This window comes from Lontra canadensis, unplaced genomic scaffold (genome assembly GCF_010015895.1).
Source record: "Lontra canadensis isolate GAN:19392208 unplaced genomic scaffold, GSC_riverotter_1.0 scaffold74, whole genome shotgun sequence".
Classification (NCBI taxonomy): domain Eukaryota; kingdom Metazoa; phylum Chordata; class Mammalia; order Carnivora; family Mustelidae; genus Lontra; species Lontra canadensis.
The window spans coordinates 7936352-7960223 of record NW_022631068.1 but is presented as its reverse complement, the minus strand read 5'-3'; the positions used below and the strand labels follow the sequence as shown (position 1 = coordinate 7960223).

At 36.6% G+C, this 23872-nt stretch overlaps 1 protein-coding gene and 1 pseudogene across 1 annotated transcript in view; one reads left to right on the top strand and one right to left on the bottom strand.

The window, feature by feature from the left end:
* Positions 1–23872, bottom strand: part of LUZP2 (leucine zipper protein 2) — a 466130-nt gene that overhangs the window by 354752 nt on the left and 87506 nt on the right. The gene's annotated exons all lie outside the window — the stretch shown is intronic.
* LOC116881429 lies at positions 8098–9200 on the top strand (annotated as a pseudogene).

Sequence of the window (23872 nt, the reverse complement as noted above, 5' to 3'; positions counted from 1 at the left end):
AAAATATCAACAAGGAAATATAAAATTAATAATGTAGATTACAGAGAAGAACTAAATGTAGTTTTTGTTTTTTTTTTTTTTTTTCCAGATTTTATTTGTTTGAGAGAGACCACAAGGAGGTCTGGGGCAGAGGGAGATGGAGAGGTACAAGCAGATGGCCTGCTGAGTTGGGACTCCCAAGGTGGGGGTTGATCTCAGGACTCCAAGACCATGATCTGAGCCAAAATCAGATACTTAACCAACTGAGCCACTTAGGTGCCCCCTAAATGTAGTCTTTATAACTGACAGAGAGGAAACAGATTAAAAAATATCATCAGATCTTCAGGAACTTAGTTGTCTTTGAAACTAAAACAAAACTGAGCATCTAATTAATAGAATTACTACAGGGAAAATCTGCAAGTATATAGAAGAACTCAGCACCATTATCCGACAGGATCCAATCAACATTCATGCTGTACTCTATTAACAATAGCAGAATGCCCCCCTCCTTTTTTTTTTTTTTTCAAGTACTCATGGAACTTATACCAAGATATACCATATTGTTAGCCTTAGAGCAAACCTCAGCCATTTTAAAGGAACAGAAATTACACACACACAAATCATACACACAATGGAAATCACACATACAAATCTTTGACCACAAGGAACCAAACCAGAAATGAATAGGTAAATCTCTAAACACTTAGAAACTAAGCAACACACCCGTAAATAACAAGATGAAGACACAAGCAAAATTATGAAATGAATCGATTTGAATAAAAATTAACTTACTACATTTCAAAGTACTAAATGTCACAGCTAAGGCAGTGCCAAGAGGAAATTTTACAGCACCAAATGCTTACATAATGAAAGAAGAAAAGTATCTAAGTAATAACCCAAGCTCCTACCAAAAGAATCTATAAAAAGAAGAGTAAAATAAACCCCTATCAGATAGAAGGAAAGACATCAGGAAGAACAGGAATCCATTATATTAAAAACAAAAAAATAAGGGCCCCTTGGGTGGCTCGATTGGCTAAGCATCAGTATTAAAAATTATTTAATGCAATCCAATATACTAGCAGACTAAAGAAGAAACATCACAAGATTGTGTCAATTTACGCAGAAAAATCCTTTGGCAAAATCCGATTCCCATTCATGGTAAAACTCTCAGAGAACTGGAAATAGAGGAGAATCTCCTTAACCTCATAATGAGTTACCTATTAAAAAAACAACAACAAACTACAACTATCATAACAATTAATGGTGAAAGACTGAATCCTTTCCCTTTAAGACTGGAAATAAGGCACAGATACCTGTTGTCACTATTCTTATTTAACATAATAATAAATATTCTAACTGTATAATAAGGCAAAAAAGGAAATTAAAAAAAACATAGATAAGGGAGAAATAAAATTGCCCCTATTTGCATATAACGTTATTTTTTACGTAGAAAATTCCAATAAATAAATAAATACATTTTTTATTAAAAAAAAGCAAACAAAGTCCTGGAACTAAAAAGTAAATTCAACAGGTTGAAGTATACAAAAATTAATTGTAATTCTATGTGCTAGCAGTGAACACACTGACACTAAAATTAAAAATACAATACCACTGGGGCACCTGAGTGCAGCAGTTAAGCACAGAGTCTTGGTTTCAGCTCAGGTCCCAATCTTAGGGTCATGAGATCAAGCCCTGCCTCTGGCTCCATGCTCAGTGCAAAATCTGCTTATGGCTCTCTCTCCCTTTCCCTTTTCCCCTTTCCCTCTCTCAAATAAATAAAAAAATCTTTAAAAAAATATTTTTAAAGAATTTTACAATACCATTTACAAATGGGAAAAATGAATATTTATGTGTAAATATAGCAAAATTTTAAAATGTTGATGAAAAATAAGACTAAAGAGACTTACTCATTCATGGATTGGAAAACAACATAATAGAGAGGGCAATTGTCTCCAAATCAATATACGGACTTAACACAATTATTATCGAAATCCTAGCAAAATGTTTTATAGATCAAGACATGCATATGGGAAAACCAAGTAGGTGGAATAGATAAAACACTTCTGAAAAGAATAAAGTGAGAAGAATCAGTCTAGTCAGTTTCAAGACATTATATATCTACTGTAGAGTGTGGGGTTACTGATGTAGGGATGGAAATACAGATCATGGGAACTGTCTAAAGAACTCAAAAATATACCCAAGCAAATATGTTTAACTGAATTTAGACACAAGTGCAAAAGAATTTCAGTAGTGGAAAGGCAGCCTTTCCAACAAGTGAATGCTGGAGCAAGTAGATATCTACAGATAAGACATGAACAAAAACAAAACAAAACAAAAACCCTTAACTTTAAATTCTTTACTTTTTTCAAAATTCAACTCACAAGGAATTATGGACTGAACTATGAAATGTAACAAAACTTTTTGGGCAAAGCAAAAAAATCACTGAAGAAAATCACAGGGGAAATCATCGGGATCTAGGTCTAGACAGACTTGAAACCAAAACCGAGATCAATAAGAGAAAAATGAAGTGCTATTTCATAAACATTTAAAATGTACCTTTGGTTAAGATGCTGTGAGAGTCTTAACTGGGGGAGTCTTACTGGGAGTCTTATACTGGGAGAAAATATCTGCAAACCATGTATATCACAGAAGACTAGAACTCTCAAAACTCCACAATAAAAAAAAAAATCTAACTACAAAAGCACAGAAAATCTAAAGGGACATTTCACCAATGAGATCTACAGATGGCAAATAAATACATGAAAAAAAATGTTCAACATCTTAAACCATTAGGGAAATGCAAATTAAAAGCACAATGAGAAATCCCCACACATCTATCAGAGTGGATACTTTTTTTTTTTTTTAACAAAATTTAACAACACAGAGGAAAGGATGTGGAGAAACTAGGTCACTGATACTTTGGTGGTGAAAAGGTGAAAGAGTACAGCTGCTCTGCAAAACCCATTTGGCAGTTCCCTTGAAAACTAAACACACTATTACCATACAACCCACCAACTGCATTCCTGGGCATGTATCCCAAAGAAATGATAACTTCTGTTCACATAAAGACTTGTTCACAAATGTTCATTACATCTATATTGGTAATAGTCCTGAAACTGGAAAAAACACAGATATCCTTCAAGAGACGAATGGTTAAACAAACTGTGGTACAACCAAATTCCTAGCCACAAAAAGGGTAACTATGCAAGCAATAGTTTGAATGAATCAGCAGAGAATTGTTTTGAGGAGGGGTAGAGAGGGTGGGCAAACCAAACTCCAAAGTTTATATACTATGTCATTCCATTATTCAAATAATTTAGAAACAGAGAAGAGATTAGAAGATTGCCAGGAAGGAAGGACTGGGGTGGGTGGGTGGTAAGTGAAGACTGCAAAAGAGATCAACAAGAGGATGGAACCATTCTGTATCTTGATGTTCCCCATGTTTGTATCCTGGCCGTGGAATTGTACGATAGTTATGTGACATGTTACCATTGGATAAACTTGGTCGAGGTACATGGGAGTCCTCTTTACTACATCTGCATATAGATCTACAATTATCTCAAAGTAAAAATGTTTAATAAATCCATAACATTTATTTTGAAGCCAATAATGAAGTTAACTGTGATTCCAAAATCCAACTGTTAAGATCTTCTGTTAATGACAAGCTTTAAGCTTTAACTACTGAACCTGGAAGAGGATTTGAAAATCCATTCATTATTTAATTGCATATTCAATACATACTTCTTGAGTGTTACTTTAATATGCTTGGCACTGTTCTGTATTCTCATGACAGAAACATGCAGAGAGTAGATAAAGTCTGTGATGCCAAGAAATTACACTGAAACTGGGTTTGGACATTATTTTTTTAAAAAGTAATCAAATCAACAAGGTTATTTTAAATAATAGTAAGAGGAACAAAGAAAGTAAAATTGAATGATGATGTGATAGTACTGGATGGAGACAGTTAAAACAGACTACTTTTAGGTGAGTCATCAGATAATGTTCCTCTGAAACCCAAAGGACTGAACCATATGAAGTTCAAGGAAAAGAGTTTTTCCAGAAAAGGCAAAATGTAACCCAAAGACCTTAATCAGGAACAATATTCATGCATTTGAGGAATACAAAGATCATTGGTTTTAAAATTACCCTTTTAGTAGTTTTTCAACAGATTAGAGAAAGAAAGGGGGAGAGAACAAGGGCTGTGTGTTTTAGTATCCTTTCCAGGCCAAATTCTAAATCATGACCTCTACATCATGCTGAAGTTGCCCCTTTCCTATAGGTGTATCTGAAATTTCATTTCTTCTCGGAATCCAAAGTTTGGAGGAACACTACTGAGAATGCAAACAGAACTGCTATCCAAGTAGCTGGTACAATGTTGAAAGAGAAAGAGGTCTCCAGGTAGGTCTCTGGAAAGAGAGAGATGGCTGCTGACGAAGACCTCTTCTATTAATAAGCATAATGTGGTCCTAAAGTAGAAATGGCATTAATACTTGCTCCTGTGAATTCTTCAGAAAAGATGCTTCAGCTGCTTATTTGTTAAGCACTACAAATATTAGGATCACTAATTTTCCCTAACTAACTAGGAAGCCAAGATAAAGTTAAAGAGTTTAAAAACGAGTAGATTTCTACTGGAGAAAGGGACAGGTGCATCTCACTGAAGAAATTAAGGAAATAAGCCCAATGTACAGGTTTTCTATCCTTAACAGAATATACCACAAAATGTCATGATAATCTTTTTATATGGAGTAAATTAAATATAACTAATTACATAAAGAAAAATGGATCCAGTGTTGAAGGATATTCTTATACAATTGGAATGTTTCTATCTAGAAGAACAGAAATGAATCAAATATTCACTTATCTATAGATGCATTGCTGACCATCACTTATCTTTGAAAGTAGAGTGAAGCTAGCCTCATTCACAAAATTGCAGCAGTGTGTGAGCAAAGTTGAGATCTATATATATGGTCTGACCCACGGCTATTTTTATATCTTTTATCTCCCATGATTATCTTAATATTCCCACCACCTGAAATGCTTGCTACTTCCGAGATAATGCCATCTTCCTATGCGAAGCAAACATATAAGTAACAGTAATGTGTCTGTGTATTCACTTTACTTGTGAAATAGTGATGAATGTGTTAGCTCCCTCTTTCTTCCTGTGAGGAATAAAGAGCTAATTCTTACATAACACTTAGCAACAAGCATGACAAATGATGAGTGTTCAATACATACTAGATATAAGAGTGTTGACTGATCATGAAGAAAAGCATTTTCATACTTTTCTAGTATATATTATTTTCTAGTAACAGCCTGCATTTCTACCATAGTTCTCTATTTGGCAAACTCTGACTCACCTTTTCTTCGCTAAAATCTAACAATCTTGACTGAGCATACCCATCTCTCTTAATGCAAGTCACATGACAACACTAATGTTTACATTTCCATTAGTGTACAAAACATACATATTTGTATGTATAAATAATGGATGTAAAATAGTACTTACCTCACTGGATTTTATGAAGATTAGGTTAGATATATAAATTCCTTTGCATAGTGAGTTATGTAATGTTAATTTTTATGATTATTTCCCTCTCTTAAACTTTCTTAGAGGAGTAAATATTGGTGTCATTTTATCCCCAATAGCTAGCACAACCTTGGCACATAGTAAGGGTTGAAGATTTCTGAATGAAGGATTCAAATGTTTTAATTTCACCAGATTTAGAAATATAAGACAAATAAAAGTCACATATTTTAATTCATATAGCAAAAAAAAAAAAAGTTGTCATATAAGGGATATTGACAAAATCCAAGACATTAAAGTCATCACATAGATATAACCTCAATGTATCTATATCAGGGGGGAAAAAACATGAATCCTAAATCTCAGTATTATTATCAAAAGTCCTTTTTTCTATTGTGCTGTTTTTTGGCTACTCCAAAAACTTCAGTTCCTGAATGCCATGAATATGAAGTGTAGCTCCTAAGTGGAACTAACTTCTAGAATATAATTAGAATCAGTGAATTTTCTGTGAAAATAAGTCCTTGAATATGCTTTTAAGCTATCATAAACAAATACTTCCATGTAGGTCAAGGATGCCTGTATAGATTGCTTCATTACTTTATTCTTCAACTCATTCAACAAATATTTATTTATTCTCAATGTTAACTGAACACAGTTTCCTTATATACAACAAAGCATGACCAGGTATAAAGGCCATTTGCAATTTTACTTTATTTTGGACTATCATTAAAAATGTTGTTTCCTATAGTTGACATTCTCAAATATTTGAGATTAAAAAAACAACAACAACAACAATTAATTACCTGGTAACATACTCATTAATACGGCATGTTTTTATAAGATACTTTTATAACTGTAAGTATCATACTCCTTCCCCACAGGGTTTTAAAGCTATTGGGGGGCAGATAATAATCACAATAAACACTTAATTACAAATCGTGGTCATAACATGAAGAAATACAGAGTGATATGAGGGAATAGAAAGGCATGAACTAATTTAGATTTGTACCTTTGGAAAGGATTCTTCAGGAAATTATACTTAAACTGAGATCCCCAGGTCAAATAATAGTTAATAATGAGATCAGGACTAGACAGGCCCAGAGGAGGGATGTTCATTCAGAGAGACTGAGGAAATTCAGTATGGCTGGGAAATGAGTGAGTGCAGAGGTGATCAGTGACAGGGTAAAGATCCTGAAGGATTGAGTAACAAGATCATGAAAGAACTTAGAGGCCACAGTGGGCACTTTGGCACTTCTCTTTTGAGCACTTGAAGTCAAAGAGAAGATTAAACAGGGAAGCCATTTGTTTGTATGTCTCCCTCTGTGGTAAGTCCTGGAGCTCAAGGGATGTGTCTCCTTCTTCATTCAGTAGGATATTCCATTTTGTTTAAAAATAATAATAATTTTGGAGACAGAACTGATTCCAAGCCCAGGCTCCATCATTTATGAATTATGTGATTTTGAATAAGGGTCTCAGAATCTTTATATATGAAATAGGGGTATAAATAAATGTCTATCTCACTGTGTTTGCATAAGGATCAAATAAGACAATGCAATAATAGGCACTATTTAAATATTCATTATTCTTAATATCATCACATACTGACTGGCTCATGACTAGCCAATTCTGTAAATGGTTACAGAATTGGGCAGAACTCTGTACAGAGTAAACAACAGCTACAAAATTTTTAATGGAAATGGGATACTGTACCCCAGAGTAGGTCTTATCTCCAAAAAGCTTTCTAATGATAGATACTGACAAGATACTTTTTCTTCTTCTTTTTTTTTTTTTTTTTTTTTAATTTAAGTACAAGTGAGTATGTGTCTGTATCTTACGGACTCCTTCCACAGCCCACAATCCCTTACATGCTTCTGTCTGATCTGTGTCCCGTTTTATCTGCTTTCCAGTTTTATAATTTATTCCAGCTCTATTTATCAAAGTTCCCAATCTTTACCAGAAAGCTAAATAGTCAGCCTTCTAAGATGCCCTGAAGTTCCTGGAAGTGGACTGCTAACCACCTTAACTTGCTCCTGGTACAGCAAATTTTTGATGGCCTCTCACTCATCTTAGAGCAACAACACATCAGGACTAAAAATGGAGTCTGTGCTCTCTAAAAACCAGAAGCTAATCAATACCTCTTTGCACAATATGTCACCCTGAGCAGAGACACAACATTCAATCAGTTCTAGTCACACTCTGCTGTCTTGTAATGGCTCAACCTGAATTCCTCATGTGTCACCTTCCCAGTAACAGATGACGGTGCTACAGAGAGAGGATTCTGCAGAGACCAATGGGCTCTACCCCGTTTAAAGCACCATCACTCATGTTGGCCAAGCGGAGTTCCCAGTGTTAAGAAGGTCAGCATGTCCCTCTTAAGAACGCGAAGACACCAGGCTGGATACGTGAAGCCAGCTGCAGCATCTTGAATGATCCCAGGGGTCTTACCTGTCTTACACAAAGGTCGTACACAAAAAGCTTTATAGATATTGTCTTCACAGGAAGGAGACGAGACTTCTCTCAACATACACCTGATGCTCACCAGAACTGACCACCACAAAAAACCCAACCCACAAAGAGTTCGATCCGTAGCGGGAGCGGAGAGCGGACCCCAGAGAGCCCTGGGCAGCCCCACCGCCGCCGCCGGCCTAGTTACCATCACACCCCGGGAGGAGCCGCAGCTGCCGCAGCCGGCCCCAGTCACCATCACCGCAACCATGAGCAGCGAGGCCGAGACCCAGCAGCCGCCCGGCGCCCCCGCACCAAGCCCGGCACCACCCGCAGCGGCGCAGGGAGCGGCGGCCCGGGCGGCCTCACATTGGCGGCGCCTGCCGGCGGGGACAAGAAGGTCATCACAATGAAGGTTTTGGAAACAGTAAAACGGTTCAATGTAAGAAACGGATATGGTTTCATCAACAGGAATGACACCAAGGAAGATGTATTTGTACACCAGACTGCCATAAAGAAGAATAACCGCAGGAAGTACCTTCGCAGTGTAGGAGATGGAGAGACTGTGGAGTTGGATGTTGTTGAAGGAGAAAAGGGTGCGGAGGCAGCACATGTGACAGGCCCTGGTGGAGCTCCAGAGCAACGCAGTAAGTATGCAGCAGACCGTAACCACTATAGGCGCTGTCCACGTCGCAGGGGTCCTCCGTGCAATTACCAGCAAAACTCCCAGAATAGTGAGAGTCGGGAAAAGAACGAGGGATCGGAAAGTGCTCCCGAAGGCCAGGCCCAACAGCGCCGGCCCTACCGCAGGCGACGGTTCCCACCTTACTACAGGCGGAGACCCTATGGGCGTGGACCACAGTATTCCAACCCTCCTGTGCAGGGAGAAGTGATGGAAGGTGCGGACAAGCGGGGTGCAGGAGAACAAGGTAGACCAGTGAGACAGAATATGTATCGGGGTTATAGACCGCGATTCCGCAGGGGTCCTCCTCGCCAAAGACAGCCTAGAGAGGATGGCAACGAGGAAGATAAGGAAAATCAAGGAGATCAGACCCAGGGTCAGCAGCCACCTCAACGTCGGTACGCCGCAACTTCAATTACCGACACAGACGCCCAGAAAACCCTAAACCACAAGATGGCAAAGAGACAAAAGCAGCCGATCCACCAGCTGAGAACTGGTCCGCTCCCGAGGCTGAGCAGGGCGGGGATGAGTAAATGCAGGCTTACCATCTCTACCATCATCCGGTTTAGTCATCCAACACGGAGAAAAGATGAAATTCCAGCAATAAGAAATGAACAAAAGATTGGAGCTGAAGACCCTAAGTGCTTGCTTTTTGCCCATTGACCAGATAAATAGAGCCATCTGCATTATCTATGCAGCATGGGGTTTTTATTATTTTTACCTAAAGATGTCTCTTTTTGGTAATGACAAACGTTGTTTTTTAAGAAAAAAAAAAAAAAGAAAGAAAGCCTGTTTTTTCTCAATACACCTTTAAAGGTTTTTAAATTGTTTCATATCTGGTCAAGTTGAGATTTTTAAGAACCTCATTTTTAATTTGTAATAAAAGTTTAAAACTTGATTTTTTCAAAAAAGTCAACAAACGGCAAGCACCCGTTAATAAAGGTCTTAAATAATTAAAAAACAAACAAAAAACAAAAAACAAAAAACCCAACCCACAAAAGCCCAGAAAATGAAATGGCTAACACGCCCTTTGATCTGAGGTCTCCCCACAATCCTGACTCCCAAAATGCATTTTTTTTTTCATCCTTACTACACTATTCAGATTTCCTCCCATTTTGGTTTAAAGAAAGTAACTGTTGGAAGTGCTACAATACAGATTACCTTACCAGATTTACAAGAACAGATTTCCTTCATGTTCTCAAACAATACTATGCTTTCAAGTAATAAATAAGTGGCCCAGGGGTGCCTGGGTGGCTCAGTGGGTTAAAGCCTCCGCCTTTGGCTCAGGTCATGATCCCAGGTTCCTGGGATCAAGCCCCGAATCGGGCTCTCTGCTCAGCTGGGAGCCTGCTTCCCGCCCCACACCCCCCATCTCCCTCTCTCTGCCTACCTCTCTGCCTACTTGTGATCTCTGTCTGTCAAATAAATAAATAAAATCTTTAATTAAAAATAAATAAATAAATGGCCTGTTTTTGCTGTGAAGGAATAACTTGTCTTCACTTTTAGGTTTTGCTTTTATACTTGCTCTAAATCCTGCATATTTTCAGTATTTGATGTCCTGTCTTTTTTCCAGGCTTCAGAGTCTTGATTCGGGAAAAATGTTTATCACTGTGTCTAATCCTCAAGATAGGAGTTGCATTTACTCTGGCTCATCTCATTCTAGGCAGTTTCTCTCAGTCCCAGTTTGAACTCCCTGGTGCCCTTATAAGGTGAGAGATGAAGGGATGGTGGGCTCTGGGACATCCATTCATCTATTCATGCCAACCAAGAGATGAAACTGCACTAGAAAACCAAATATTTTTACCACAGGAAGTTGTCACGTAGGTGGTTTCATAGATACCTGCCAATAACTGAGATATTTGTATATGCTCATTCTACACAGGAGAAAACGACCTTAAAGAAGCTTAAGTAACCTGCCCCATTTTACACAAATAGCGAATAGCTGAGATTATATTCAAACTTAGACCTTATTTCACATGCTGATATTAATCTAGATTTTGCTGAAGCACAAGGCAATATAAATTAATCTTCATTTCAGTATGTACTTCATAAGAATTTCAAAGTATAGTTCTCATAAACAAAACATTTAAATAAAATTTGTATTTTCTACATAAGTATGTACATGTAAGTCTATGTATATGTGTCCTGTGTATGGCTGTATATATGATATACTGATTACATATTTCTGTTAATTTTATATCTGTTGTTACATTATACAAGAGTCAGAACTAGAGCAAATTCTTGGAGATTTAGTTCAATCTCTCTTTTTGTATAGTCAAATGAGTGTCAGAGAAGTAATTTTCTAAGTGTATTCAAGTAATTAAGAGTCATAACTGACTTTAAGCCAAGAATTTGTAATTTAATTTCTCTTTCAATTCATAAAAGTAATTCATAGCAGGAATATTGTTCATTTATCTGAGTCTTAGGGTAATGTTACAAATGGCTCCAGCAAGCTAACAGCAACATTTTACACACAGGAAAATAGTCCAAGGATGGGAACATGCAATCTTATCCTTGCCACCAACTTCAGGATCGTGTAACTCAATATGTCAAGAATAGGACTGAAAGCTGGCTCTCCCCTCTCCTTATCCAGCATTTTGCTCACCTGTACCACCCTGGTACCTGACAGTGTCCTTATATAAGAAAAAATATATAGAGATATTGCTTCAAATTTTTAGAATGGAAAACAATATTAAATAATTTAAAAATAGAATGGTGTGCCTTATAAAAATTAAATTCAACTTATCAGATTAAAAAGAGAGAGAGAGAGAACCCCTGATATTGGGTAACCTGGTTTTAAGGATAACATTAGTTTTATTACATTGGATTAACTGCTTTGATTTTTAGTTTTTATGAATTATTTTAGAATTCAAATTTCTATAAAGCATGAACGTGAATTCTAACTCACCACATAGCAACCGCTCTAATTAAACAAGAGAATTGTGGTATCCACACCTGCTGATGTATGACCTTTCCAAGCACTTCTGTTATACAATAAATTTGTTACATATTTCCACTAAGATCTAAGATGTCATTTAAAGAGAGTGACTTACCATGCATGACTAAACTAGCAACCTCTGTAAAACACAGTAAATATCTGCTCCCCAGGCCCTGACTATATCAGCGAAGATAATTAAAGGATTGATAAATCTTTACTGAGTCATGGTATAGTTACTGTGACACTTTCAGAGGAGGTGGGATTCTGACCTTATATTTGAAGAATCCAAGGAGGATCTTTGCTCAGAGCAGCAACAGTGTTTCATGAAAAGGGCAAATGTCATTTTATTAGTGCTCAGTTTTAGGAATAAATCAATGTGTGCATATCGTATGACTCTAATCAAGGATGACAAGGGTGTGGAAAGGGAAGGAAACCAGAACTGATGCAACACCAATTAGATTTTAGAATTTCTGTTAGGCATCAAATAGATTATTTTACTTAAAACTCATAGTATTAGCGAGAGGAAAATGTCATTATTTACATTTTGCAGAGGCAGGTAATAAAGGTTAAGTAAATTACCCAAGTATCTATAGCCAATTTGAGATTAAGGCGAAATTCAAGTTTTACTTGACTCCAAATCCCACAAATTACATCTTCTAAAAATCAATCATATGGATCTCTGAAGATTCTAAAAAGGTAAGCTAAGGCCTACAAAATGCCATAGTCTTTTATTTTCTCTCTGACATAATTTTTAGCATTTTCTTTCTTTCTGGTTGTTGACTGGGCCAGACACAGAATTTTAGGGAAGAATCCCTCAGAGTGCAGGACACATTAGTCTTTTGTATAACATACAAGGCAAGTGAAAAACATAGGACTCACAGTGTATTTATAAGGCTGGTTAGACAAACAGAATTGCAAGAGATGTCAGGTAAATATTCCTACTTCCTAAAATCACACACACACACACACACACACTCACTCTCTCTCTCTCTCTCTCTCACACACACAATCATCCAAAACCGTGTCTTAATTTCTAGTAAAATCTATCTTTCAGTTAATTAAGTCATTGCTAATCATTGTGTATTTGCAAATACCTCTACAAATCGGTCATATAAACCTGTTCAAGCATTAGATTTTTTGTTTTAACAGCTACACCTTTGCTGTAGTATCCCAAGAGGATCACTATCCAAGAGACTAAAAGAGTCAACAGAAACAGAATGGGTCAAGGAAACACACGATGCTTACATGAACCCACAGGAGAATACATTTTGATAAAAACTATATTGTCTTTATAGTTATAAAAATTCTTACTTTGCTAATCTAGATGCCAAGATGTTACTTTGCTGTTTGGGTTAAGAAATAAGCGACCCCTTAAGGTCTTAGACTTTCCACCATTTATAGACCATTACGTTGCCCAACTCATTAATCAGCTTGAGACCAGATGAGAGAACTATGAATTTTAGAATGGAAAAGCAAATGGAAAGGGACCAGCATCTTATTCCTTCTACTTACTGGGTAAATTTAGGTTATTAGTCTCTTTTGAGCCTCTATATTTCCTTTCCTATAAAATTGGGAACCTGAGGGTCTCTTAATATTGTCTCTCATTAATCTCTTGGTTAAATTGTCTCCCGCAGTGGTTAGACCCAACTGTTAGCTTTGGCTACCTGCCAGCATATTGTTCTACTGTTTTTTATTCTTCCCTGGGGCATAAACTGTGTATCCAGTTAAATCTAGGTCCCTTGGAGAGGTAAACTTTTGATGCCAGTTTGTGAGTTCTGTTGTGACTTTAGGAGCCATTCTCCCACCTTTTCTGGCAAATTTCTATCTGGTTTACAAGCTTAGTTTGTGGCTCTCAAAGGTGTTCCATCCTCCTCTTAATTGCTACACTCTAAATTGTTGTTCTTACAGACTGCAGATTTGGCAAACACTCTGTGCCTCTGCGACAGAGCTAGGATGAGGGCCCCACTGCTCTCGGGGTGATACCTTCTTCACAAGCAGGCACTGGGCTGGGGCAGTACCTTTCTTTCTTTCTTTCTTTCTTTTCTTTCTTTCTTTTTTTTTTTTAAGCTTAGTTATCTTGGAAATTCTACCCTAGTAGGTGGGTGGGACAAGGATGACTTGGGCCCCAGTCTTCTAAGCCTGCTACACGTAGGGTAAATCTTCTACCCTACAAGTTGGGGCTAGGGGAGGCAAAGAGCCCTGGAACTCTCATGCTGTTGCCTGGGTTAGAGAGTCTGCTGCAATGTGGAGCCAGCTGCCTTCCCCTCCAGAGTGTGTACTGTAGTTCTTGAATGTGATGGGGTTGGGGGGAGAAGAGGTCTGTTGTATCTATTTCTGTCTGCACACACCCCTAGTGGCACGTCTGTCCCACTGAGCTGAGAGATCGTGGCTCAAATACCAGAGACTCTCAATAATACCTCAATAAATGGTTATTTTCTGTATGCTCTTATAACAATTTCCGGAAATTAACAAAAAAAGAAATTCATCATTTTTTACCAGTTATGGTTGCTCCCCTAGGGAGTGGATTTGTAGGGCTCCTCACACTACCATTCCTTATATTCTCTTCTATCACCTATGGAAGACTTCTCACTATGGCAGCAAATACCACAAAATATCTGACCAAACAGACCCCTATACATATATTGGAAAAGCATGATTCCAAAGCAGTGTTTTACCACTCTTCAAAAAAAAAAAAAAATTGCTATTACATACCTAATTATCTGTAAGATAACTGTATCTTATTGAAAGTCTTCTTTGGATGTAAGTCTATCGTTTTTTGTTTTTGTTTTTGTTTTTTTAGTTTGAATCATAAAATTATAAACCTGGTTTTACATAAGATACAAAAAAAAAAAAAAAGCCCAAATTAAGTGTGTGTGTGTGTGTGTGTGTGTGTGTGTGTGTGTTGTGAAAGGTGAAATAAAATGGAGTTACTTATGTCAAGAAGTTTGATAATGGAGCCGGGAGGCCATTACGAAGGTGGTCATATGCAAGTCCTCAATGGGGTGGGACCATAAGCTTTTGAACCAAGGCAAATCACAAATAATCCAAGGACACTGTACAAACCCTTGCAACTTGCTATGGTAACAGACTTCTGATTAGCCTTAGCAACCAATTATGTTTAACCAAGATGAATTTTTTTGTACTGGCACCAATCAAAATTCTTCGTAAATAACACATACAAGTATTCCCTTTTGGTCTTTAGAAACCTCTGGCTTTTGAGATCTTATCACTTGCAACAATATGGATAGACCCTAGAGGGTATTATGCTAAGTGAAATAATTTTAGACTGTGAAAGACAAATACCACATGATTTGGCTTTTATGTGGAATCAAAAAAAAAAAAAAAAGAAAAGAAAAAGAAAAAAAAAAAGGAACAAAGAAACCAAGAAACCAAAAAACACACTCTTAAATACAGAGAACAAACTGGTAGTTGGTTAGAGCAAAGGTGGCTAGGGGCATGGGTGAAACACATAAAGGGGACTCACAGGTATAAACTTCCAGTTGTGAAACAAGTCACAGAGATGTAACAGCACAGGAAATACAGTCAATAATACTGAAATAATGCGGTCTGGTGGCAAATGGTGACTACACTGAGGCATGTTTAGAATTGCTGAATCACATGGTGTGCACTTGAAACTAGCATTTATTATTGAAATTAACACTGTATGTTAATTATACTTCAATTAAAAAAAAGGCCATGAGCAGTTAAAATATATTTTTCTTATATGTATATATATGTATTTATATTTATATATGCATATACATATTTATATGATATCTATATTACATAATATATGTCAGCCCTCTTGGAACAGAAAAAGGACTTTAGAAAAAAAAAAAACTAAGAAAATCTTAGCAAAATATGGGCTTTAGTCAATAAAAACTAAACAAAAGAAACCTGATGGCTTTGTTTCCTAGTGCTATCCAAATCAGTGCTCCCAAAATTGCCATCCTAAAAGCCCAAATAAGTGCTTTTATTTTATTTCAGTTCTGCCTCTTTTCTCAGTGGACATTTCGTATGTGTCAGCAGGTTTATTTATTGAGAATTCTCACTTCAGGTACTTTCCCCCTGGTTAAAATGTACAATCCCAACTCCTGAAACTGCTCCTTAGAAAATCTGTTTGTGCCATAATTTGTAAAAATCTTAGGTCTCCTCACATCTTGTATCTCTTCGAGCATATCCACAAAATTTTAGTGAATGCGATGTTCTTTGTTCTTTTGTTCTTTGCTGCATTTTGTTTCTTTGTTCTTCTGTTGCATTTTGATTTTACCAGAATCAGAGTCAACTCAAAATAATTTGCGAAACTGTTTAAGCATTGCAGAAATTATGAGTTTTATGAAAAACCACTTATAATTTCTACACCATATAATTCCATAGTGTCTGAGGATATTCTGTGTTTATATAGTGGAACTGTACTCACATCATGCTAAAATGGCAATTAATGCTGTCAATTCAGCAAGTAGGGACAGAGAGGATAGGAGCTGTCAATCTTTTGATTTGCTATTTTGTGCCCTAGCAAATTGATGACACCAGAAATTAAAATAGAGATGATATATATGAGTTGATAGATGAATATATAGATACATCCCAAGCAATTAGACAAATATATACTCATTACAACTCTGAGGAAGCTAATATCCCTTCAAGGGAATACCCATCCTCCATATTTTTCTTTTTTTCCCCAAGCTTTAAATTTTAGTCAGTTAAGAGCGTGTATTATTAGTTTCAGGTCTAGAATTGATTCATCACTTACATATAACACCCAGTACTCAGCACAAGTGCCCTCCTTAAACCCATCCTCCATTTAACCCATGACCCCACTGACCTCCCTTGCAGCAACCCTCAGTTTATTCTGTATGTGTTAAGAGTCTTTTTTTCTGGTTTTCCTCGTCTCTTCCCCACTCCTCCCAGGTTCATCTGTGTTGTCTGTTAAATTCCACATATTAGTGAAATCATATGGTATTTGTCTTTCTCTGAATACTGACTTATTTTGCTTAACATAATACTGTCTAGCTCCATCTACATCATTGCAAATGGCAAGATTTCATTCTCTTTATGGTGTATGTATGTATATGTGTGTGTGTGTGTGTGTGTGTGTATATATATAATATACCAGTTCTTCTTTATCCATTCATCAGGCAATGGGCATTTGGGCTCTTCCCATAATCTGACTATTGTGGATAATGTTGCTATAAATATCCGGGTGCATGTATCCCTTTCAATTAGTCCTTTTGTATCCTTTGGGTAAATACCTAACTAGTAGTACAATGTCTGGCTCCTAGGGTAGCTCTATTTTTAACTTTCTGAGGAATCTCCATACTGTTTTCCTGAGTGGCTACACCAGTTTGCATTCCCATAAACAGTATAAGAGGGTTCCCCTTTCCCTACATGCTTGCCATCACCTGTTCTCTGTGTGGTTAATTTTAGCCATTCTGACAGGTGTGAGGTGATATCTCATTGTAGTTTGCATTTGTATTTCCCTGATGTTGAGTGATATTGAGCCTCTTCTCATGTGTCTGTTAGCCACATGTACGTCTTCTTTGGAAAAATGTCTTTTCAGTATTCTTTCCATTTCTTAATTGAATTATTTGGGTTTTTTGGATGTTGAATTTTATAAATTCTTTATATGTTTTGGATACTAACCCTTTATCAGATATTCATTTGAAATGGATAAATTCCTAGAAACACATGAACAACCAAAACCAAAACAGGAAGATACAGAAAACTTGAAAAGACTGATAACCAACAAGGAAATTGAATCAGTAATCAACAATCTCCCAACAAACAAAAATCCAGGACCAGAGAGCTTCACAGGGGAATTCTATCATTCTAACATTTAAAGAACATTTAAATTCTACCTAACATTTAAAGAGTTAACACCTATTCTTTTCAAATTATTAAAAAAAAAAAAAGAAATGGAAGGAAAACTTCCAAACTCATTCTACGAAGCCAGCATTACCCTGATTCCAAAAACAGACAAAGACTCCACTAAAAAAAGAGAACTATAGGCCCATATACTTGATGAACATGGATCCAAGATTTCTCAATAAAAAATTTAGCAAATCAAATCCAACAGTACCTTAAAAGAATCATTCACCACAATCAAGTGGGATTTATTCCTGGGTTGCAAGGCCGGTTCAATATTCACAAATCCATATTCTAATTCTTAAAAGATATTTCAAAACATAAGGACAGAGGGTATTAGGATACCATCTTCACTGTTTTACAGAAATCCATTGAGGGGAGCCTGGGTGGCTCAGTGGGTTAACGCCTCTGCCTTTGGCTCAGGTCATGGTAAAAGTCCTGGGATCAAGCGCAGCATTGGGCTCTCTGCTCAGTGGGGAGCCTGCTTCCCTTCCTCTCTCTCTGCCTGCTTCTCTGCCTGCTTGTGATCTCTGTCTGTCAAATAAATAAGTAAAATAAAAAAAAAAGAAATTCATTTGAGATTTTTTTTTTAAAGGTGAAACTTTAAAGTATTTTTTTTAAGAGCTCAGATGCAAGGCATTACAATACCCCAAATAATAAATCCTCAAAAGTTTGGTCTGATAAAGTCAATGTTTTCAGACATAATTATGGTTCTTTGTTTTATTTAATCTCTTGAGCTAAATTAGAGATGGCATTTGCTTATACAAAGAAGTTTCTTACTATAAAATGGTTCAGATTAATATCCACATCACAATGCTCTAAGATTCAGCATGGTCCTGTCATGTTGATGCCACTCTATAGGAAACATAATTTCAAAGTCTTTATTATTAGTCAGAACTCAGTGGGGAAGCTTTAGAAAGGAGAGGCCTCATTTCTGCTTCATACCAATGTTAAATTTACAGGCTGGTCTTTGGGGTGGTTAATAATAAATATCTCTAGTCCTCTCTTGACAGATCTCTCCACCTTGATCAAGATGAAATTTCAGTTAATTAAACAAACCCCCACCAGGAAAAAGATAACAGCCTCCTTAAATGTTAGACATAGCACACAGTCAAACTGGAGATTGCCGCTACCAAATCATAGTGGGCACTTGGAGAGGTTATCTAAAGTTTAGTGTATGGACTTCTTAAAGGAAAGCATCAAATAAATGAACATTCAAGACCAGTAATCTGAGAAGTACGTCAGGTCATTACTTGTCTACATTAATTTTATTACTTTGAGAAAACTAAAAACCTACACATTTAAATATGTTGTTAAGGTCAAGCAAATGATAAATGGCTGGGCTAAAATTGGAACTCAGTTGGGTCAGTGTCACAGACGATGCTGTGAACCTGTGTTGGCCCTCTATGCCACTACTTTATTTCCAATGTCTTCATTTTCCTGATAAAATGTCATGTAATTCCTATTTCTGTATTCCTATAGGAAACAAAAAATCCATTCTAGAAGGCTAAGAGGTATTTTAATTTTACCGCTAGTTTATTTTTGTTTATAGTTTGAAACTCTCCGTTCAGGAATAATAGGCAGCACTTCTATGCTGCTTAGCATTGTTTTAGCACATATCCCCCTTGGTAATGTTATATCTTCAATAATTATCTATTGAATGAGTTAATTTATCCATCAGAGAGTTATGAGAGTAATGCATGCAGTCTGCAATGAAAGATAAAAGATAAATAAATTATGCTTTCAAGAACCTCTCACTTTAGTAGAAAAAGGACCACACCATTAGGACACAGTAAGTAGAAAATTCTAAGTATCATGAGGCATTGCATGTTGGTGAAGGTGAGAGGCTGGAGTGACATGTCTCATTTTATTTAATACTGTGCTGGAAGAAAAGCTAAACTCACATGTTTATTGCACTGTAAATTACACAGAAAAATCTCAAAATCTATCCTCAAAGTTAGTTAAATGTCCTTTAAATCTTACCTTAAAAATGGTGAAACTCGAGCCTAGAAAAGTTATGTAATATTGTAATGTACCTGGTATCACCAACTTAAAAGAAATGCCAAAAATGTAGTAAGTTTACAAATGCTGCATTTCTGTATTTTTTCCCCTTCCTGTCTCATGGGAAACTTTTATAGAAAATATGAAAGCTGGACCTGAAACCAAGTTCACTTGGAGAACTGAAGCAATAAATATCCACATGTACATTTAAGACAGTATTTTGTGACGCAGATCACATGTCAATTTATTAGATTAATGATTATATAAGTTATCACTATAAATGTACATATCTATACATAACTAGATATTTAATTTTTTTTCCCTTTTAACTCCCTACACACTTTACAAAATATTTCTTTTGAAGAACAGCATGGTCATGTGAAGAACTATGTCCTACGTTTCCAGATGCATACAGTTGCTCCTGAATTCATAATGTTATAGTGTCTATGACATATTTCTGGCTCTCATGTGGGCACTATTCAAATATCCCCAAAGAACATTAACATTTGGAGGACTTAGATAAAGATTCCTTTGACAGGTAAGCTAATGAAACAAATTTTCTCCTAGAAAATTGTCCTCCCTTCAAAAACTGAGAGTCAAGCTGAGACTTTTTGGGTCAGTCAGAAGCAACTTTTGGAATCATACACTGGGGGCCGGATGCAAAGCAGGATGGGAAGACCTCACCTCCTAAAAACCTGTGTTTTAGGATTTCATATTGGAGAGCTCAGCCCTTTTACTTTCCTAAAAGAGCCTACAGTCTCATAGCTTTGGAACTGGATATAGAGTTTTTTACAGAATGTTTGGAAGTGAATATACCATAAACATATAAAAATGGTACAAAAATTAAGAAGTAAATTTTACTTGAGAAATTTGGAAATGATAGCAGTGTATAATTGTAGGACACCTAGATAGTCTACCCATGCTATCCATTTTTAAATAAATACTTTTAGATTATTTTCCCCTTGATAGTCATCCTACCATAAAATAATACATTTTATCCTTTGTGAAATAAGAAACTTCCAACCCTCTTTCTTCTCACTTCACTTCCTCCCTCACGGAATGAAGAGAGACTTATCTGAAAGGGAGTCATTCATATTGGTGGGCAGATCTGGAATTGGAGGAATGTCAGAGAGCCTGGCTATGGCTATACATCAAAGACAAATTTTCCGCTCAGGATTCTCAATAATAAAGCTGATATTTTTATTTCCCTCTTGTATTTTTAAATTGATTCTAGGTTTGGGGGAATTTAAGGGCTGTAATTATCACCCTCAAAACTCAACACAAAAAATCGAACATGAAGTAATTGAGAGACAAAATCTCCTATCTGAATTCTAAATAGGAATTTTCTAATAGAAAAATGCCCACAATGCATATATAAACTTGGACCTAAATCTGAATATATAAATATATTCAGATTTAAAAAAATCATATGTTAGTAGTACCTGTACTTTTTTCCTGTATCTGTAGAGATACAGATTTCATTGTGTTTATTTATTAGCATCTAAATCTGCACAATCTTACATTGCTGTCATGGTCAAGAATTAACATGTCTTGTGAAGTCCCAGGGATTTCAAGAAATTTCACATGTGTTTTTGTTACTGGTAATTGCTAACAATACTAGAACTCACTTAATTCTTGCTCGTAATATTCAGGGAAACACAGTCTATACTTTTTTTCTAATGGTAACAAAATGTATTGGGTGGAGAAAATTCTAAACAATGTAGATAGGTTAACTGGTAAAAATGAAGACTTCTCCTATGCAGCTTTCTTAGAAATATATTTATTTAAATCAAAACATAACAGATCGAATCTATTAAGGCAGCTGGTAAACAGAAACCAATACAAGTTTAAGTTTGTTTGTTTTTTAAGTAGGCTCCACAGCCAGCGGAGAGTCCAATGCAGGGCTTGAACTCAGAACTGTGAGATCAAGACCTGAGCCAAGGTCCAAAGTCAGATGCTCAACCAACTGAGCAACCTAGGTGCCCCCAGGTGAGAAATTAATTCAGCAAGGAGACCATTAGACCAAGGTGGCCCTAATGCCATAGCCACTTACGTAAGCAAACTGAAATCTAAGTCTGTAATTGCCTCAAAGCTACAAAATCAAAACTTTAAGAACAGCTAATCACAAAAACAGCCATCTAGACTTCAAGCAATAGCCAAATAATTTCTCTTCTTTGCTTCTATACTTTATATAAATCGTTCCTCTGGCTCCTGTCTTTAGAATGCTCCTAACCACTTCTGGTTCAGCACTGCCTGATTTGAATTGATTTGCCTCAGATAAGATTATGTTAAAAAAAATATTATATATGCCTCAGTTTATCCTTTAACACAGGAAATTGGGATTATTGTATTTATTCCAACTTGACATATCTATACTAGTTTTCTATTGCTGCTCAGCAAATTACCACCAATTTAGTGGCTTAAAACAACACCCATTTATCTCCCAGTTCTGTAGATCACAAATTCAGCACCACACAGCTAGCATTCTGTACAGGGTCTCAGACACACACACACACACACACACACGGTATTAGTAGGTATAGCTAGGAAATAATCTGTTTCCAAGATTATTCTAGTTATTGGCAGAATTCAGTTCCTTGAGTTTGTAGGATTAAGGTCTCCATTTTTTTTGATGTATATACCTCTGCGTCTTCAAGTCTACCGTGGCATGTTTTCATACTTCAAATATTTCTGATTTCCCTTCCTGCCTTCAGCCGAAGAAGAGCTCTGCATTTAAGCACTCACATAACAGCAATGGGCTCAGCCAAGATAAACCAGGAGAGCATGATATTTTCAGGTCAAATGATCGGCAAACATAATTGGATCTATGAAGTCCCATTTACCAAGTAAATAACATATTCATAAGAGTGACACTGTTGAAGGTCATGGGAGTAAAAATTCTGCCAGTAACATTATATAACCTTAGACAAAGTATTTCACATTTCTAGACATTAATTTGCTCCTTAAGCCTAGAAAGTCTACCTTCTTTTTTAACAGGTAATGCCAATGCATAGTGTTAGGATACACCCAGCACCCCCGGTCCTTATGCTTACGTTTATAGAACATTTCCCCAGCAGTAGCCAAGGTACACCTTTTACACACATGATCTCATTTAATTGTAAAACTGCAATTAAGTGACCATTATCTTCATGTCAGAATTGAGCACTGATATTTGGACAGATCAACAACTTGCTGAAAAGTACTGCAATTTGAACTCAGATCTCTCTGAGCTCGCTTCCGTATAACACTAATGAAAGCTTCAAGGGAACTTTCTAAAATTATTTTAAGCCTCCAAACACCTAGATTAGTTTCCTCATCCTTCCACCACAAAGTGCCACAAATGCGTGGCTTAACATGACAGAAATGAATTATTTCACCATTTTGAAAGCTAGAAATCTAAAATCAAGGTGTTGGAAGGGTCATGCTCTCTCTGCTGGCTCCTGGTGGTTGCTAACTATCCTTGGTGTTTCCTGGCTTTCAGCTGTATAATTGCAGTCTCTGCTTCTTGTGGTCACATGACCATTTTCCCTGTGGGTCTGTGTACTTCCCATGATCTACTCGCACCCAACTGTATTTTACCTTTATCTCCTATTCTCTTCTTACAAGGACACTAGTCACTGGATTAAGGGCCAATCTTACTCTAGTATGACCTCATCTTAATTTACATTAAGCTATCATGTTCAAAGATGGTCACACTCACAAATACCATGGGTTAAGATTTCAACATATTATCTGGGGGGATACTGCACAGCTGATGTCTTTATAACATAAGCTTACTCGAAAACAAAGTAGAGAACTGAAACTTGGGTTTCTCTCCCAATAACAAAATGCAATTCATACTTATGTGTGAAAATGAGTGGAAAAGGATTTTGATTTCTAGGATATTGTAACTATAGAAGCAGTACAGATGAAAGAAGGTTTTGTTTTTTTTTTTTCTTCATATACTTCTTAAATTTAGTAGTGTCAAAAAAAAACTGGGGCTATAATTGACAAATATCTCAGTATATCTTAGCTATAATGATGCTCAAATAAGGGATGACTGACTGGGTGGCTCTGTTGGTTAAGTGACTGCCTTCAGCTCAGGTCAGGATCCCAGGTTTCAGGGATCGAGTTCCACATCAGGCTCCTTGCTCAGCAGGGAGCCTGGTTCTCCCTCTGCCTGCCTCTCTCTCTTTCTCAATCTCTCTGTGACAAATAAATAAACAAATAAAATCTTTCAAAAAATGATGCTCAAATAATTCTATATTTTAAGAGGAACATAGAAAAATTGCAGAATATGGTAAGAGAGAAGGAAGAGAAGTCAAGTAATAAATAAGACAACAGATGGCAATGAGGTCAAAGGATCATTAGTTGTTTAGCCTGGGAGATAAAGGTTAATTTCTCACACTTGTTACATTTGTATTTGAGTATTAGAAGAGACTGAGGCAGAACAATGATG